Genomic DNA, 19,962 nt, shown 5'->3' with positions numbered 1-19,962 from the left:
TTTGCTAATATTTTGTTGAGGGTTTTTATATCTATGGTCATCAGGGATATTCACCTGTAGTTTTCTATTTTTGTAGTGTGTTAGATTTGAGTAGTAGGGTAATGTTGGCCTTACAGAATGCTTTGGAAGCTTTCCTTCCTCTTCTACATTTTTGGAATAATTTGAGGAGAATCAGTGTTAACTCTTCCTTATATGTTTCATAGAATCCACCTGCAAATCCTTCTGGTCCCGGGCTTTTGTTTGTTGAGAGTTTTTTGATTACCAATTTTGTTACCAGCAATCAGTCTGTTCAAATTTTCTATTTCTTCCTTATTAGGTTTTAAAAGATTCTATGTTTCTAGAAATTTATCCATTTCTTCTAGGTTGTCCAATTTGTTGGCATGTAATTTTTCATAGTAGTTTCATAATCTTTTGTATTTCTGTGGTGTCTGTCGGTTGTTACTTCTTCTCTTTCATTTCTGATTGTATCTATTTGGGTTCGCTCTAACTAAGCTTTCCATTGACTAAATTAACAAATTTGACTAAGGCTTTTTGTTTTGGGAAGAGAGGCCAGAGCAGAGCAAGTAGAAACATGGAAAGTCACCCACAAAAAGTCATGTCACCAAAGATGTTGACCTTTTACCTTCACCAAGACATCTCTCAGGCTGGCATGGATGTTTGGCTTTAGCCATAAGCCATGTAAGCTAAAAATATTCAGCCTGTGTTCTAGCCTGCATCAGTAACTACTTGCTGACATATAAGGGTCCCAAATATGTCTCATCAAGCATCTTATTAATGGACATCCAACCAGTTACCCAGAACATGCATTGCCACCAAACAGCAGTGGTCTCAAAGTGCCATGTCATACTAGCCAAGGCTTTTTTAGCTTTCCTAATTGTCCTGTTGTCTGTAGCATCTGGCATTACCAGAATTCAAAACTGAATTTCCCTGGTTCAATTGCCTGAACTTACGGTACATAGAAATATTTCTGGAGCTATAAATACCAAACTGCTTATAGTATTATCTCATGAGGTAGAGATTGGGGGCTTAAAAGGGATCTTTCCCATTTTAGTTTATACTATGTTTGTACTGTTGAAAATTTTACAAGTATGCAAGTCTTTTGTTATTTAAAATAATTTACTCTTTGAATGTAGATTTGGTGCCAGTTTAAACTGGTTGAAGAAGGAAGATAGGCTTAGGCCATAAGACATCTGAGAAGGAGAGGTGCCAAGAGCACTTAAATTTCTGAACTAAGGATTAGTGTGGTCAGCCTGAAGCAAAGCAATGATGACTCCTCCCAGGTTGGGCTGGGTCTAGGAGTTGCAGCTGACTCCTAGGAGCACTGATGGACTTGTTTCACCATCACCAACATACTCCCACCATCTCTAGAAACAAAAAAATCAAAGTAGTGAGTGGTTGAGACAGAGTTGCAATGGGTTGAACTGTAAGCAGAGAGAATGAGGAAATCTATCTCCCGCCCCTTTTCCCCTAGCTCAAAACCTACACTTAAAGCTATTTTATACTCAGAGGACTTAGGGGGCAGAGGACTCTTTAAATGTTCTTTTTTTCTCTCTTCTTTATTCAAAAGGCAGCCTCAGCTACTACCCACCACCCAGCCTCTCTGCCACCCCACTCCCCACTGCCTTTAAAAGCTCAGGATCCTTCTGGCATCATGGACTGGCAGTCTCATTTGAAGCATTAGCCAATGACTGTGCAGTCAATTCATTTGAAACTTTGGGGGAAAGCAGATTTGTTTTCATATTTCACCAAAGTAACCATGGCAGCTTGCGATCCCTAAAGGCATGCCCAAGTGATGGATGGAAAATGAATAAGAATCTTTGTATATACAGACTATAGCACCTTTCACATAAATTTAATTCAGGGACTTCATCAACAGCTTGTTGTTTAGCTGTATTGGATTTGGGTTTGGGTGGGTAGACACCCACCTGGAGGACACTGAGATGTGACTTCTAGTGACTTCTGATGACTTGTTCAGTGTATGTCCATGGCAAGCCACAGGAGGGTGGAACAAGATGCCAGGAAAGAGGTGAACTGCTTACTTCCTTGAGTCTAGTCATTATAGGCCATCTAAAAGACTGATGACTGACCAAATTCTGAAGGATTAAGGGGCGTCTAGCCTGGTTCATGAGATGGCTGAACTGAATATGTCCTTGCTTTCAGTACCTATTTCAAATATGCAACTCAAAGGGCCAGTGAAAGTTTTGGCAAAGAGAATCAATTTGGATTCTGACTTCAATTAGACTAGTCTTTTGGCCTTTGGGCATGCTCTTCTAAGGATTAAGGCCAACTAGCCCCATTAACTAGTAGCTTATTTGCCCCAGGGGCTTATCTTCGTTTAGAAATATGAGAAGACAACATGATGTTTGCATGAGATTGAACCAGTGAAAATGGCTTCTCCTGCAGAACACCTGACCTCGATAGTCTAGAAAGAAACATGCACATATCTCATAGCTTCTATTTTTCCAAGGACTTCCATATATATTATTTCTTTTGAATCTCGTAACATCTCCATTAATGAGATAAAGAAGAAACAAATAATCTCATTTGCCTAGTGAGTAAACTAAAGTCCAGAAAGGTAACATGATTTGTCCCAGACTGCAACAAGCTAATAACAGAGTTTAGACTAAATCTGAAGTTTTCTAAGTCTAGAGTTATATTCTTTGGACTGTGCCATATTATCTTATGTCATGTTTCCTTTTTTTCCAAATATTTATTAAACACCTACCACATGCCAGGCACTATTTTAAGAACTAGGGATAAGGCAGTGAACAAAACAGTCTTTGCTCTCATGGAACTGACATTCCAGTGGGGGAAAACAATCAGTAAACAATTAAACAAAGGTATAACTTGTCAAATGGTGTTGGACGTTATAAAAAATTTAAAAGAAGATGTTTAAAGTGTTATGGGTGATGTTTTTGATAAGATAATCATAGAAAACATTCTCCATTAAGGTGCTATTTGAGCAGACACCTGAAAAAGGGAAGAGCAAATTATGTGAAGTCAAAGTATTCCAGGCAGAGGGAATGGCATGTGTCATAGCTAAAACTGAGGCAAGAATATACATGGTGTGTTTGAGGAACAGTAAGAAGGTCAGTGCATATTTTATAATGACATCCACAGACATTCTATTGTATATGAAAGCAGACAACACTCTTCCACCTTAGTCTATTGCTTATGCTCTCAGAATTTGGGTGGGTTTATGGGTAATATGACCCAGGAAGCAACGCAGGAGTTACTCAGTTAAGACAGAGCTGAGCTCTCCAAACAGAGCAGGGCTCTAACTCTGGAAGCTCAGTGGCTTCATCAATCAAGAACTGAAGTTGACTGGACTACAAATATATCAATTCAATTCAAATTTAATATTAAGATTATTTTGAAGTTCTGTGTTATTTTGGGTTAAATCACTTTAGAAAATGCCCAACATTGGGTCTGGTTTGAATCAATTCATCATATGTTAGGAAAACAACAATAGCACAGTTTGTTTTTTTAAGTTTTAATTTTTACTCCAGTTAGTTAACATACCATGCTATATTAGTTTCAGGTACCATATAGTAATTTAACACTTCTATTCATCACCTTGTACTCATTGCAACAATTGCACTCCTTAATCCCTGTCACCTATTTAACCTGTCCCCCCACCCACTTCCCTTCTGGTAACCATAAGTTTGTTCTCTATAGTTAAGAGTCTGTTTCTTGGTTTGACTCTTTTTTTTCCACCTATGTTCATTTGTTTAGTTTCTTAAATTCCACATATAAGTGAAATGATATGGTATTTGTCTTTTGCTGACTTATTTCGCTTAGCATAATACTCTCTAGTTCCATCTACGTCATTGCAAATGGCAAGATTTCATTCTTTATGATGGCTGAGTAATATTCCACTGTATACCTCTATATACCACATCTTCCTTATCCATTCATCAGTCAATGGACACTTGGGTTGTTTCCATAGTTGGGCTATTGTAGATAATGTTACTATAAAGATCAGGGTGGATGTATCCTTTTGAATTCGTATTTTTGTATTCTTTGGGCAGATACCTAGCAGTGCAATTGCTGGATCATAGGGTAGTTCTATTTTTAACTTTTTGAGGAACCTCCATACTGTTTTCTAGAGTGGCTGCACCACATCCTTGCCAACACCTGTTGTTTCTTGTGCTGTTGATTTTAGCCATTGTGACTGGTGTGAGATGATATCTCGTTGTAGTTTTGATTTGTATTTCCCTACTGATCAGTGAGGTTGAGAATTTTTTCATGTGTTTATTGGCCACCTGTATGTCTTCTTTGGAAAAACGTCTATTGATGTCTTCTTCTCATTTTTTAATTGGATCATTCATTTTTTGGGTGTTGAGTTTTATAAGTTCTTTATAGATTTTGGATACTAACCCTTTATCAGATATGTCATTTGCAAATATCTTCTCCCATTCAGTAGGTTGCCTTTTACTTTTGTTGATTGTTTCCTTCTCTGTGCAGAAGGTTTTTATTTTGATGAAGTCTAGTAGTTTATTTTTGCTTTTGTTTCCCTTGTCTAAAGAGACATATATAGATAGAAGTTGCTACAGCCTATGTCAAAGAGATTACTGCCTATGCTCTTCTCTAGGGTTTTGGTGGTTTTAGGTCTCACATTTAGGTCTTTAATCCATTTTGAATTTATTTTTGTGTTTGGTGTAAGAAAGTGGTCCAGTTTCATTCTTTTGGATAAACAACACACCTCAGTTCAGATTACAGTTCAGTGAGAATATTTGGCTTCAATTGGTAAAGTGCAGCTTAGCAAATGGGTAGGGCTAGTCCTAGCATTTCGTTTTTGGTTTGGTTCCATCCAAATTCCAGTATTCAATATCCATCAGAGACCCCTTCTATAAGCAGAGGTAGAGCTTCTTGAAGCTTCTTGAAGCTTCTACACCCAACATGGGGCTCACAACCCCAAGATCAAAGAGTCACATGCTTTACTGTCTGAGCTAGCCAGGCACCTCTATATGACAGGGTTTTTTTTTAATGGTTCAGTAAACAGTTTTTCCTAGGTTAAATGTTTTGAAACAATACATCTAAGAGGCTGGAACTTCAGTTAACAACAATGTGATTTAATGGTTTGTATTTGCTTTTTCATTTCACACTTTGGGGAAACTTATTTCCACTTACCTGGCCAGACAAAACCCAGGGAGCACACATGTTGACTCTGGTTTGCCTAATATACTTGCCCCCCCCCCCAACCATGTTCTCCAGTATCTGCCTCATCCATCAAGTGTCTGTTGAATTAAGCCTCAAAGCTAGGAAACTGTTCCCTCAAGTGGGGGAAAAAATTCCCAGAATTTAGAATTCCAAGTAGTTCAGTGCCTTGCAAAGTCTGCAGTGAAAATGTTATTTTGGTCTCCTTGGATAATTTCACATCATGTGAGTACAATAGAATGTGAATGGGCTTTGGAATCAAGATGAACTGGTTTTGATTTTGCTTGCCACTTATCATGTTTGTGGCCTTGGGTAATATGCTTAACACTTCTGAGCTTCAGTTTCTTCATTTGTAAATAATAGTTAATTTGTTAATAATAGTACCTGCCTCCCAGGACCATTGTAAGGACCAGAAAAGATCATGTGTATACAGTTTCTAGCACACAATAGCTACATAGTGATAGTGCTAATGACAATGATAAGATTTTCTGCTAAAAGGAATAGATTAGCAATTTCTGGATTTGAAAATGGTATGTTGTTAACTGGCTCTTCAGTAAACTAATGATGCCTGGAATTAATAGCCACAGTTGATGTTTACTCCAAGGATGATGAGCTTGAAAATTCCATAGTGACTCGATTTCTCATAAATAGACAGCCCAGATCATTTCAGCATCCCTACCACAAACAAAAATCCATTTTGGAGACCATTTATCTGGTTTGGCTGCTTCTGTGGTTCTGATTAAAAGGTTATTTGCCAGATTTATTTGCCATATTTGTCAAGCTTACCTTGATTCTTTGGCTCAGAAATGGATTGGAAGAGAAGCAGAAAAGACACTCCAACTATTACCCATTTGGCACTACCTCTTTGACACTGTAATAAAAAATTACTGGAGGAACTTCCAAGCACATGCCCAGGATTGCCTGGCTGTATGAATACCCAGCTGATGTCACAAGATGGAGATTAACCAATGAGTTACTTTAATGAGGAAGACCTTAGACAGACTCTAGAAGACAGCTTATTCCAAATTGTTCCATGGTAATCAAGTATATGGATAGTATATGAGACTTCTCAGTAATAGTCTGTTTCACTAGTTAACATTCAACATATTAAATTGTCCTTTGGAAACTAAGTTTATCTCTGTCACTGACCAGAGAGAGGGACAGGGAGGACAAGCCAGAATTGCAGTTCCACTGAACTTAATGTTACCACTGCCTACAACTGACTTTGAATAAATTCAATTCTCTTTTTCCCAAGATAGAGAATATCACTCTAGTGAGTGTCATAAATAGGTGAATTAGCATTCACTGGCATACGTACAAGACAGAATTTTAAAATCAGTTAACTTACCATCACGAAAAGCATTAAGAAGTTAGTCTGAAAAACTGTTACCTAGATCTGGCAGATCTTAGCAGATTCTTATTCTAGTTGTATCTTTTCACAGTCAGAAGATTTGGGTGAGAAGATTTGGAAACTAACCAGTTGACATGTGATCCTAAACTGATCCATAGATTGGCAATTTCAAATCTTTCTCCCATGGTGGGGAAAAATGCTGAATAAATATATTATTTAAATAAGCATGATTTACTTCCTTGTAAAGTCTAAAGACTAAGTCCATTTAGAAAGTATAAGTCAGGAAATTCTTATGAGTGTAGACTAATCAAAAGTTGAGGCTTTTCCTTTCTACTGATGTGATATAACTAACCAACTGAGCTCGTCCAAAAAATAGTTTGTGTAGCTTTTTCAGTCAGTGCCAAAGAGGAAGACAGAAAATGCAAGACCATGGAGCATACTAGAAATCATATTGCCACACAAAGACCTAAGTAATTGCTAATGATTCATTGGCTTCATAATGAAAGGGATCAGAATTAATTTATTTTTTAAATATAATTTATTGTCAAATTGGTTTCCATACAACACCCAGGACTCATCCCAACAAGTGCCCTCCTCAATGCCCATCACCCACTTTCCCCTCTCCCCCACCCCCCATCTACCCTTAGTTTACTGTCAGTCCTTAACAGTCTCTTATGGCTTGCCTCCCTCCCTCTGTGTAACCATTTTTCCCCCTTCCCCTCTCCCATGGTCTTCTGTTAAGTTTCTCAAGATCCACGTGTGAATGAAAACATATGATGTTTGTCTTTCTCTGACTGACTTATTTCACTTAGCATAATACTCTCCAGTTCCATCCACGTTGCTGCAAATGGCATGATTTCATTCTTTCTCGTTGCCAAGTAGTATTCCATTGTATATATAAACCACATCTTCTTTATCCATTCATCAGTTGATGGACATTTAGGCTCTTTCCATAATTTGGCTATTGTTGAAAATGCTGCTATAAACATTGGGGTACATGTGCCCCTATGCATCAGCACTCCTGTATCCCTTGGGTAAATCCCTAGCAGTGCTATTGCTGGGTTGTAGGGTAGTTCTATTTTTAATTTTTTGAGGAATCTCCACTCTGTTTTTCAGAGTGGCTGTACCAGTTTGCATTCCCACCAGCAGTGCAAGAGGGTTCACGTTTCTCCACATCCTCCCCAGCCTCTATAGTCTCCTGATTTGTTCATTTTAGCCACTCTGACCAGCATGAGGTGGTATCTCATTGTGGTTTTGATTTGTATTTCCCTGATGATGAGTGATGCTGAGCATCTTTTCATGTGTCTGTTGGCCATCTGGATGTCTTCTTTGGAAAAGTGTCTATTCATGTCTTCTGCCCATTTCTTCACTGGATTATTTGCTTTTCTGGTGTGGAGTTTGGTGAGTTCTTTATAGATTTTGGATACTAGCCCTTTATCTTATATGTCATTTGCAAATATCTTTTCCCATTCCATCGGTTGCCTTTCAGTTTTGTTGCTGTTTCCTTTGCAGTGCAGAAGCTCAGAATTTATTGAACTGAAGCACAGAAGTTATTATGGACACTTAGTGCCTTTCAATAGCATATACTCTGCAGATAGCCAATGTTTGAATTTAATAGTAACTATGCACCTGAAGCAGAAAGGAAGTTCTAGTCCCAGCTTTGCCACTAACCAGATGTGCAAATTTGGAGAAGAAAATTTCTTCTCTGGGATTAGTTTTCCAGTCTGTGAAATAAGAAAGTTGAACTAAATGATATTTGAGGTCCCTTTCCAGCTTTAAAATTCTATAAATCTATTTATTGGGAACACAAAAAGGAATAAGAAGATGCAAAAACTGTCTATTTGGGGTCCTGTAGGTGGTATATTTAGGTAGATGATAAAGAATGTATATCATTGTCATCAACCATCAAGCTCAACCTGCATTTTTATTAATGCATGTGAAAGCCTTTGCTACATTCTTGAGACATTGTGTCAACACTGCTATGAATCATTGAGTTATTCTCATTGCTATGTTTATGCCAACTACTACTCTTCATATGTATAATCAGACTGCAAATCCTATCTGGTATCAAAATCCCATGACTTACATGACATAGTAAGGTTAGAAAGACCACTGAAATGATTTACCTTGTTAATCTGTGAGTAATCTTGGTGAGATCTAGAAATTTAGACACACTAAATTTAGCCTTTACCTTTTCTATAATATATAGAAGCTGGCATTTCTTTTTTTAACTTTATTTATTTATTTTGAGAGAGACAGATAGGGCGAGTGGGGAAGGGGCAGAGAGAGAGGGAGAAAAAGAATTCAATGCAAGCTCCATGCTGCCAGCACAGAGCCTGATGTGGGGCTTGAACTCACAAACTGTGAGATCATGACCTGAGCTGAAACCAAGAGTCAGACACTCAACCAACTGAGCCACCCAAGCACCCCAGAAGCTGACATTTCTTTACTTCTACAGCTAGTGTTAGGGCCATAAATGAGAGGATAAAGATGTTTTCTTCATGCCTTTAAAGTGTTTTCATTTCAATTTTCTATCTCTTAGCCAAAATTTGTGTCAATAGAAAAGAATGGTAAGATTGGTTACTGAAATATTTACATTTGGCTTTAGAATTTGGGGTTGGATTTTGTTTTAAGAGGTATTCCTCATTCTTAGGGACTTCACACCACAAGCCAAATATTGAAGCTGCATTGTAAAGGGCAGATGTAGAAAGCACTGGGAATTTTAGCCAGCCCCTCTTTGCTCCTATGTATGCTGAAGATGGCATCTCTCAGAATGATGTATAGAACTAATCCAAGAAAGGCTTCAGCATTTCCGCCAGCCTTACTGTCTTTCCTGACCACATCTACCAGCAGGTTTTGCTATAACTATTGTTTCCAAATGTTTTTTTTTTCCAACTCTTGTGGGAAAGTCTATTCTATAAGTTGGAGTAGAAAGGAGAGAGATTGGCTTAATAACAAAAGGGAGTGAAATTGAGTGATTCTGGTAATCTATTTGTCCATAATGGAGAATTGACTAAACTTCCATATCATGGTGTAATGGGATGAAAATATTAACTTAAAAAATTAAGGAAAATTAATTAATTAATTAATAATTATATATGTTAACAGCTTTCTCCATGTCTCAGTGCATCAAGGAGAGGTTGGTTTTTGTTTTCTGAGATTTTTACCACTCCAAACGCTTCTTCCTGTGCTTGGAAAATTGATTTTTGGTCTTTTTTTTTTTTTTTTTCAACTTTTTTTTTTTTTTTAATTTATTTTTGGGACAGAGAGAGACAGAGCATGAACGGGGGAGGGGCAGAGAGAGAGGGAGACACAGAATCGGAAACAGGCTCCAGGCTCCGAGCCATCAGCCCAGAGCCTGACGCGGGGCTCGAACTCACGGACCGCGAGATCGTGACCTGGCTGAAGTCGGACGCTTAACCGACTGCGCCACCCAGGCGCCCCGATTTTTGGTCTTTTTTGATGAAGAATCAAGAAGAGAGAGAGCAGGAATACAAGAGAGCCAGGAGGAAAAGATTTAGGCTGACTTCTAAGTCAATGTACGTAATAAAGTGCTTGGAGGAAGGGGAATATTGAGAAAAGATAATTGTTCTGCCTGAAGGTCCAGAAAAAGTTGGAGGGGGTGATGAATTAAAGAGAAGACCCTAGATACCTGTGGAATATGATGGAAAAAAAACACAGGAGAGAAAGTGGGATTTCAATGAGTTTCTCTGAATCCCCTTTGTGGTTTTTGATTAGTGTGAGAATATGAATTATTCTGAAATTACTGTTGTTTGCTAGACTCTGTCTTTGACCAAGACACTACTCTGACACTGGTCAACAAGGGTCTTTACTCCATAAAAGTTTCATTAATTTCATAAAATCATCTTTCTCTGACGTTGAATGCCTTGTCCCTGTAGATATGCAATGACACTTCATAGCAGATCTGACAAATTGGCTTTTCCCAGTAGCTAACCATCAAGGCCCTCCCTGAGGCCTAGGCCCTCGTGAGATGCAGTCTGATAGCAATAGCATTATCCCTCATCCCTGACATTTGGTTAGAAATTGTAACTTTCCACAGTGTTTTGACATCAATTTTCTCTTCTTCCATCTTCACGGCATCCCTATGAGGTAGGTAGGACCAGGATGCATATCTCTACTGTCCTTTGCCAGCAAGTAACTGGAAGAGACCACAAATCCTTAGGCTCCTAATCTCTATTTTTTTATATCATCCTCAGGGAATTTAACAATAAATTGTCTGCAATCTAAAGGATAGCTTGATACAGGAGATACTGGAGAGCAAATAAGGATCATGTTAACTGTCCATTCTTTTAGGTTCTCTGTGCCAGGTCTCTATATTAAGCCAAATCAACAGAAAGCAATTTATCTTAACTATAACATCTTAGCCTTCTGAGGGAAAAAGACTCCTACTGGCTTAAGAAGTGACATTTTACGGTCTTTTCTTTCCTTTTTTTTTTTTTTTTTTTTTTTAAGGGGAAGGAAAGACATTTTCATTAGAAGATTATACCTATATCTTTTGTAAAACCACATTGCCCATTATAATAAACACTACCTATTATACAAGGAATTACATGATAAATTCCTTCTAGAATTCAGTGGCAGGAAAAAATCTGTCTAGGCAGATGAACTCATAGGCGGTTTTCTTTTATACTTAATAGACAACCATGTGACTCAATTTTGTTGTTTTCCTCCCTTTTTACCTTTACTGCCAAGAAACTCAGGAGTAAAATTTCATGGTCAAATACAGTGATTTATCATGGGGCTATCTCAAGCTTCTAATTCTGTTTCTTTTTTAAAGTTTATTTATTTATTTTGAGAGAGAGACAGTGTGCATGCACGAGCGGGTGAGGGGCAGAGAGAGAGAGGAAGGAGAGAATCCCAAGGAGGCTCCACACTGTAGCCCAACGCCGAGCTCAATCCCACAACCATGAAATCATGACCTAAGCTGATATCAAGAGTCAGATATTTAACTGACTGAGTCACCCAGGCACCCCTCTAATTCTGTTTATTATAACTCTTTGTTTGCTTATAACTTGAATTAATCTGATCTGTTTTTATGTGCTCTTAACATTTGAAAACTGCTTAAGTCTATCTTAAGGAGGCATGTTAGGAAATCATAGAACCAAAGACTTGAGTGGGAAGGAATCTCAAAAGATCATTTATCCCAATCCTCCATACAATGGTAGAAATATCAGCTACTCTTCCCCAGAACATGACCATTCAGCCTCTGTTTGAATACCCCCAATAACAGAGAACTCACTATCTTTGAGATCCAAACATTCATTTTTGGACATTTCTGATTACTAGAGAGTTGTTCCTTATGTTGACCTTATGCATCCAGCTTCCATCACTTGATCCAGATTCTATCTCCAGAGGCCACATAAAACAAAGTGAAACCCTGCTCCCCATGGTATCTTTTCACAGATATCAAGAAAACGATCATGGCCCCTCTTAGTCCCTTAGTCTTAGTATGCAGAGAGGCATAGAAACATTCATTTATTTATTCAACAAATATTTATTGAGTGCCTTCTATATGTGTCAAGCATTGTTCAGAGTACAAAGATGACTCAAACATGATTCCTGCTCTCAAGAGGCTTGTAACATGTATTATTTTCTCTAGACCAAAGTATAACAGAGACAAGTACACAAACGGCTATAAAACAAGTTAATATTATATAAACATTAAAGAAGTATAGGTAAAATTATTATAGAAATTCAGAAATATGGACATATCACTAGAGAGAACAAGGAAATCTTTATGGAAGAAGCAGTATTTGACTAGACTTTCAAGGATGGGTTGAATTTGGGCCTCTGGTGGTGGGAAGCAGGGGAGCAATTTCAGGTAGAGGGAAAAGTACAAAAAAGGCATGGCATTAGGAAAGGTCAGGGGAAAGAACAAATAATAGGCTTGGGCTAGAGCATAAACTGTAAGAAGGATAGAGAAAGTTAGATTGGAACCTAACTAAGGAATTTATAAAAGTGTAGAAACATTGAAACTTTTAGAACAGGAAAATTATAAGTCCTGAACTTTAATCACAGAAAAGTGCACTACAATACAGAGATACAAACAGGGGAAAAAATTACTTCCCAGAAGTAACAAAACCATCTTATAACACTCTTTTGGAATACTATCACTATAAACCATTCAAATAATATTGTATGTTCAAATTATAGGCATAAATGAGGATATTCCATATTAATGTTTGTCCTGTGAGGTCAGTACCTAAGCCAACCTAAATCTGACCAATGGGGCAGGTTCTACAGACTCACAATCATCTCAAGAAATTGACTCTAGATTGCTCCTGGACAAAAGAATACCCAAAAGAACAAGTATGTCTTGCTTAACCACACTAACAATGTCCCAATGAAGTTAATATACCACCATTTATAAAAAACTTAACTCCATCAGCTAGCCCCCTAAACGGCTCCCAGCAATTGCTTGGAGCAACTGCTTTTCCTTTGATTTCTCATTTCCGGAAGGCCTGGTCATGGGAAGTTTACCTTGGACTATTCCACATGATGGGCTCAGTCACCCCTGAAACAGCTGAAGTCAGTGAACACATGAGCAAAGTCCCTCTTTAGCTATCCTATACTCACTGGGTATACAACTGTCCCCACAACTCATATTTCATGGCTCTGGAGGATAAAGGTGGTGTCAACAATAGTAATCTGAATTAGTTTTAAATTCTAATCTTGCTTTGAAGTTTGTGAGCTTAGTTCTCCTCTGACTTCTCTCACTATATACTGGAGCTCTTATTTGGATGATGGGCAACAGTGAGAATATTCTTAAGATATCCTCTGAAGTTAGGCCTCTTCTCAGGTATTTCTGAGACTAAATTGATAAATGGAACTAAGACCATGTGTTATAAACTATAAGTGAATCCATAAGTCTGGGAATAATTGGAGGTTTGTTTTCCATACATTTGGGCTAAATCAACTTGGGAATATTTATAGCTATGGATAAGATCCTGTTTGGTAGAGGTGATCTAGTGACCAAGGAATCTGCAATCTTTTCTCTCTCTCTCTGGACTGTGATGTCACAGAGTCACCTAGCTCAAAACACTGTAAACCAAAATATGCCTGCCAAGCTTGTGCCCACATGCATGGTTAGAGGTCTTATCCCAGGATCTCTAAGAAGTGTTCCTAAGTGTCAAGGGTTGTCCTTGATAACTCAGATCTCTTTTTGACTTTGGTAAGAACAGTTCTTCTTCTACTAACTAGATGGTAATCATAAGAAGATGACTTCTCTTCTCTGGACCCCAATACCCTTCTTCACCTTTCAACAGGGTTGATGATCTCCAAGCCCTTCCAGCTCTATGATTCTATGTGCATATTTATTTGCTTGGAATTCGATCACCTTTGAAAAATTCTTAATGGCATCTGGAGCCACTGTAATTTGCAGTGAGGCACAGTGAGAATATAAATTAACGGTCACCTCTATTCTCAGTGCCTCTTTGAAAAAGGTCCACTACTGCTTGCTTGAAGTAAATCTGAACTGGAAAAGAGGTGACATAGCAGGGTTTTTTACAAACCACTCCAGAGAAACCCAAGCAATACACAAACAACAGATATATGATGTATTATTTAAGGTAACTTATGTCTGTGTCTGTGGTCTACTTATCAATTATCTTGACCTGAAAAGATGGCACAGACCAGAGAAGGGGTAAGAGAGAATTCTATTACAGAGTTTCCACTATTTTAATGGGCCAGAAGCAACCAACCAGATGGGAAATGTGCTTGATTAGGTCAACCAGCTTTAACTGGAAAATAAAATGGTCAATCCATTGTGGCCTTTCGTCTAATTAATGCTTACTTGATTCAACTAGGTTTTTAAGTTACATCCAATTGTTTGATGTCACATAGATGTGACCTCCCAGTGCATGAAGTATTACCATTTGGCTGTTTGCCACATCCCACTCCTTGCAAGTTGATTCCACTTGGATTAGAGACAGGAATGTGGTGAGATGAGTAGCTTGGTAATAAAGTTGTTTATACTAAGACTAAGACAAGGTAGACAGAATGGGAGTCCTTGGAACAACACTTTTTGGTAGAGTAGCTTTATGTAGTAAACCAAGTTATGGCTCTCTGATGAGGTATAACCATCTGCTATCTCCTCCTACTTACCTATGCCAAGTGAAATAAGGAACAAGTGGATCACTGAAAGCTGCCCAAATTTGAAACTGATTAAGCCTCTACACCAAAAGTATGGATTAACAAGGCCAGCAATAAAAGTATAATGGACTAATTTGAGAATCAGCTGACTTAAGGTATCATTTGGCTGAGTGGATGTTATAACATGCAGTAATGTATGAAGTTGAGCCCAAACAAGGAAAAATTAGAATAAAAGATCTAAAGAGAATTTGAGCAATTTAAATTTCCTATAAACCTTTCTGTCTTTTCTAAATTTTCTGCAATGAACCTGTATTGCCATTGAGATCAGTAAGAAAAAAATCTAAGGGGACTTAAACAATGCCTCATGGGATGATCAAATTGTTAAGTTACATGGTAAAGTACAGAAAAACCTCAAATAAGCACAACCCAATTTGCAATTCATTAGAATTTGTCTTTCTTTTTCCAATAATCTATTTTGAAAAGCGGAAAATCACAAGAAAACAAGGAGATATAAGAGAGGTAATGAAACAAATTCAAATCTGTTTGAAAAAATACATTGTTTAAATTGTTTTCTAAATATTTTGTTTTGTACAAGGAATATAAGCTAGAAAAGAGCTGTGAGGGAAAAAATCATTTAGGTCCCTCTTAACCACCAACTCAAGCCATTGTGCTAGTAGCAACAGGTGAAGAGAGAAATAATCAGTAGTATATAAGAAGTAGGCTTGACTCCACTATGCAAGTCAAATGGATCATGGGAGTAAAGAGTGTTTATCTTCTCCACAGATAATTAAAATGCTAAGGCAGATTAAAGGAAGCTTAGTTTTGGTCAATGCAGAAGGCTCTAATGAAACAGAATCTGGGAAAGGATGGAGTGGGTTTAGATAAGGGTTCATGACAGAATCAAACAAAGGAAGACGTGATTGTGCATGAGACAGGATTAGTAGGCTATAAAAGGTAGGTTTGGTTGACACACCAGACTTGAGAAATACCAAAGAGGGAAATAGGGGACAGGATCAGAGAGCTAATGGATCACCCTCAGTGGGTCTTGTTGCTCAATATTTTGCAGGCCTAGGCCTGGGACTATAGTTCCTGGGCTAAAGGATTGGACTGTGTTTGGGAGAATCCTGATCCTTGGAGCCTATAGGTGCAGCCCCATTCCCCTCCCTCATCTTCAATGATCCTTCTATTCATACTAGAGGGCAGTGCCACCTCCTCTAAGAGAAATGAAGTCCTGTTTTTAGTTGGTATCTTTCTTGGAAACTTCCCTTAGGCCTTGTCTCTCTAAAATCCTTAAACGCTCAGCTTTTGACTGAGACCTTTGCCACAGGTAGAGGATGATATTTCATGTCTCCCTCTGCCATGTCTAGAAAAAGGAATTAGAAACTCTGATCAAGGAAGCTGAAAGTCACCTTCAGCCTTTTCTGCATCCTTTTGAACAGCTTTAGCATAGTAAATAGACTACCTTAGGGTGAGAGAGGTTAAGCTCCTGTGAACAGTCCAAGGGTGCTTTGACTGAAAGTGGAGGGGAAACTGCTGGGAAGAACTTTTGACTTTAAGCCTAGATTCAGGGTGAGTTGATAATGGAAAAAATTAAATATGAGTGAGAAAGGTATCAAATTATACCTCAGGCATTTCTTTAAAAAAGGCTTGTTCTAAAAGAATTAACTGTTTTACTGGCTGATATGTTTGAGTTCAGCTGTTTTAATAGATTATTTTTTACAATAAAAGGGAGGAAAAGTTTGCTTAACTATTTTAAACATGCCTGTGACTTAAGTCTTATTGCTTTGGTCCATGTGATTGTGGCAAGCCATTGCCAATAACCCCTTGAAAGTAGAATTTGGAAAACTAAAAGCACAAAGTAAAAACAAATGTTCAAAGGGATTTATTTTAGGGGCCAGGGTAGGGGCTTGAAAGGCAGGGTGGACAGGAGAAGGGAGAAAAAGAACAAAACAAAGGGAATTGCTCAATTCAATCCACTACTTCTCTATCTTTCATCCTGATGATATCTCCTACATCTCTTCCATTCACGTTCAGAATATAACCCTGAGGCCCAGTAAGATGCTCACCTATCTAGCAAGGACAATTCAATTATGTTCCTTAAACTCCTCTTACTTAGACAGGAAAAGAGACCATGACAATTGCGGAAAGAGTTTGAATAATAAGCAATAAGAAAACAAAAGAACTTCTTCTTAGCCCTGAATTATTCAAACAACACAATTAACCAGACTCTTCTCCTCCCCCCTATTCCCTAAGCATTCCAGTCAACTGAGGTCACAGTAGACTGTGGATTCAGATGTATGTTTGCTGGAAGAGTTTTTTTCCTGGCACTAATCTCATAGTATCTGAGTTATAAATTGTGCTCATTAAATACCTTCTAGAGATTCAAATGAAATGAAAAAGAAAACAAAGTACCTCCTACTTTTTTTCTGTGAAAATAGAGACCTTCTTATCTTAGTCCAAGTTGGGCCTGCTATTTTGGAATGACTAAACTTGGAGGTGGTTCTCTCCCCTTCCTTAAGGTTCACATCCATTGCAGTGTACATTCAAGTGGCCTTTTTGGTGATAGCTGTGTAATGAACAAAACTTATTAAATTTACTTCCCAGGAGCCTCCCTCACACTGGAATTAGGCTTAAATAACCCTGTAGACTGGTCATCCTCAGAGATATAGTCATTCACTAATTTCTTGCCCAGGCAGAACAATTTGTTGAACTGGAGTGAGCTTTTCCATTGCCTCACCAAGAGAAGATTCCAATCTTGCAGCCCTTCACTTCTGGGTGGGAGAAAGAGAAAACAGTAAGTATACCTTCTCCATCCTAGGCCTTTCACAGAATTTCAATATGAATGATTCTAAGTCACACAATGCCACTCTACAAGAAGAGCTTACAAATTGCTAAACTTTCCTGGATCACTGAAAAATAAACATTGTTATATTTGTCAGGGTTGCCTAACTAGATGTTGCTATTTATAAGGGTTTTTTTTTTTACAAATTTAACAAAAAAGGGGGCATGTTAATATATAAGTAATCTTCAACTTACTAATGAGATGTGTCCTGAACATTTATAAGTCAATGATTTGGAACTTGGAATGCCTTGCTCCATAGAAATTGTGTTATATATGTGGTGGTCAAGTTTCTAGGTCAGTCCACAAAGGCTGATTTAACCCACATGGAGCAGTTATATTAGAGCTCTGGCAGAGGTCCTAGGTCCTGAGAGCAGAAGGAAAAGCATGCTTTCTTCCCGTTATTTGGGTCCAAAGAAAACCCATAGCAAAGGTTTAAAAGTGGGGTAATCTAAACTGACTTTTCCACTCTCATACTTGTCTTCACTCTTCTCCCATCTCCCAGGGATCCATCACTCTTATGTTGTCCCAAAGCCTCCACTATGACCTTCCTTCTTTTCTTCATAACTGCCAAACTTCCTCATTTCTCCTGGTCCCAACCAAAATGAAAGTTCCAAGTTCTCCTGAACATCCAGCTCAGTTCACTTCCACTCTGAGTGATTAGTCCTCCCTTGCCTTCCAAAAGGTACATCTATGATTGAAAGGCACATTAACCCCAAATGAAGCCCAGTTGGTGAAATTTTAGGGAAAGTAACCAGATGAAGTGATAACCTTTAGGAAGGTTTGGAAAGTGGTGGATATTTGGGGACATGAGGAAGGAAATACTGGGTAGACATCAGGGCCCTGCCTGAGAGGCAGCCACTGCAGTCAGTTCACCAAAGCTGTGTCCCTGTCACAGCATCTCTTTTTCCTTCCTGTATGACCCCAGAGGGCTCTCTAAAGGTTTCATATTTTCCCCTAACAGCTCCCATGACAGCAACAGCATGTGAGAGATAGTCATTGGTGTTGTGGGTCTTTTGCAAGTTGGATCTGTCTCATTAAGAGTCAGCCTAAAAATTCATAGAACATTAGCAATATTGTGGAATAGGTGATGTTACTGGATGACATCAACATAGGACATTTAATGAGAGATGTGAGATGTCTGAGAGCTCTTGGAATTAGGGCAAGCCTTCTGATATTTGTCAAGGGTACTCTTCTTGAGGATTTTTGTGATTTGCAAAGCCTGCCAAGGTCACTGTGGTCAATTAACATGTTGATTAAAGTATAAGTGCTAATGAGGCTAAGACCAGAGGTCAAATCCACCTTGGGGCCAATTGGCTTCAATCTGTTCCATATACTCACAGTCCACAGAAGCTTGCCCTCTGTCAAGGGGGTCCAGATGAGTGTGTATAAATGGCCTAAGTCACATCCATCTGCAGTGCTGGGGAAGCATTAGAAAGCACACAGCCAATGATGGTGAGTCAGCTGCAGTGTCTTCTGCAAACTCCAACACATTCTTAGGAATGGATAGGTTCTTGCACAGTACTTGTAATGCCTATGCCACCCTACCAAAGGGGAAACCCTTCAAGAGCTTCCAAAAACTTGCCTGCTGTGAGAGAAAGATAGAGAGACAAAGAGACTGTGTGTCTATGTGCATTTGTGTGTTTCCTTCCCTACAGAAAAGAATGTTCCTGGAAATTAGGTGAATGTGTGTCCCAGCTGCCTATCTACTTGTATTTACCAATAGGAAAAAACAGAGCCAAGCTCCAGGATTGCAGGATTGCAAGGGGTGATACAGGGGGCTTCAGGGGAGCCACATACTCAAGACAGAAGACTTTCTGGAGCATTATGACTTATAGAGGGTACCTGTGGTAGTTGCAGAAATGAAGATGCACTGGGTTTCCTTGGGAGAGAAAGAGTTATAGACATCTGACAAAGTCAATAGAGCTGACAAAGTCAATAGAGGCTAATGGGAAAATAGGAGGTATGTGGATGCATTTGGTAGTTGCTGCTACAATTGTAATTATTCTGAAACATGCTAAGAAACAAGGGAGCAGGAATGTGTGGAGATGCCCTAATGTTTACTTTAGAAGCTTGTGATTTCCAAAAACATGTGGAGGGAGAAATGAGTATTAGGGTCAAAGTCTTCATAAAAGAGAAAATAAGAAAGAATGATAGAGAAGAGATGCTGACAGGAGCCCCAGAAGGCAACAGATTCCTCAAAGATAAATATATGGGGAGAATTCTTGACAATTAGTCTGTTGTTGCTACTTTGGAATCATACCGTTCTAGTAGGGGAGGAGGGATGGGGGAAATGGTTCTGAATTCAAGCCAGGCAGTCAAGGAGTAACCAGTCTTATTTTGATTGGCAATTCCAACCTCAGAAGCGCTCAAGCATGCCACCAGAGGAAATGACATAACCTCCCCTCAAAGATGGTCTCGCCAATGGATCCTGGGGAAATAAGATCATCAAAATATTGTTGTGTTGCTTAGATGTGAATCCACAAAGACCTGAAGTGGC

The 19,962-nt window shown here is 38.6% G+C and overlaps 1 protein-coding gene across 3 annotated transcripts in view; it reads right to left on the bottom strand.

The window, feature by feature from the left end:
* Positions 1–7,697: 7,697 nt before the first annotated feature.
* Positions 7,698–19,962, bottom strand: part of GUCY2F (guanylate cyclase 2F, retinal) — a 115,659-nt gene continuing 103,394 nt past the window's right edge. The window contains exon 20 of one of the 3 annotated variants that reach the window (XM_019426828.2): positions 7,698–8,235. The gene's annotated coding sequence lies outside the window, so the exon portion shown is untranslated. Of the gene's footprint in view, positions 8,236–11,998; positions 17,395–19,962 lie in introns of those variants that run through there. The other 2 variants (XM_053891270.1, XM_019426829.2) reach the window with 2 other exon arrangements.

The sequence above is a fragment of the Panthera pardus genome, unplaced genomic scaffold (assembly GCF_024362965.1).
Source record: "Panthera pardus isolate Hobbes unplaced genomic scaffold, ASM2436296v1 HiC_scaffold_27, whole genome shotgun sequence".
Taxonomy (NCBI): domain Eukaryota; kingdom Metazoa; phylum Chordata; class Mammalia; order Carnivora; family Felidae; genus Panthera; species Panthera pardus.
Note: the sequence above shows the minus strand (reverse complement) of the source record. Positions and strands in the feature narration are given on the sequence as shown.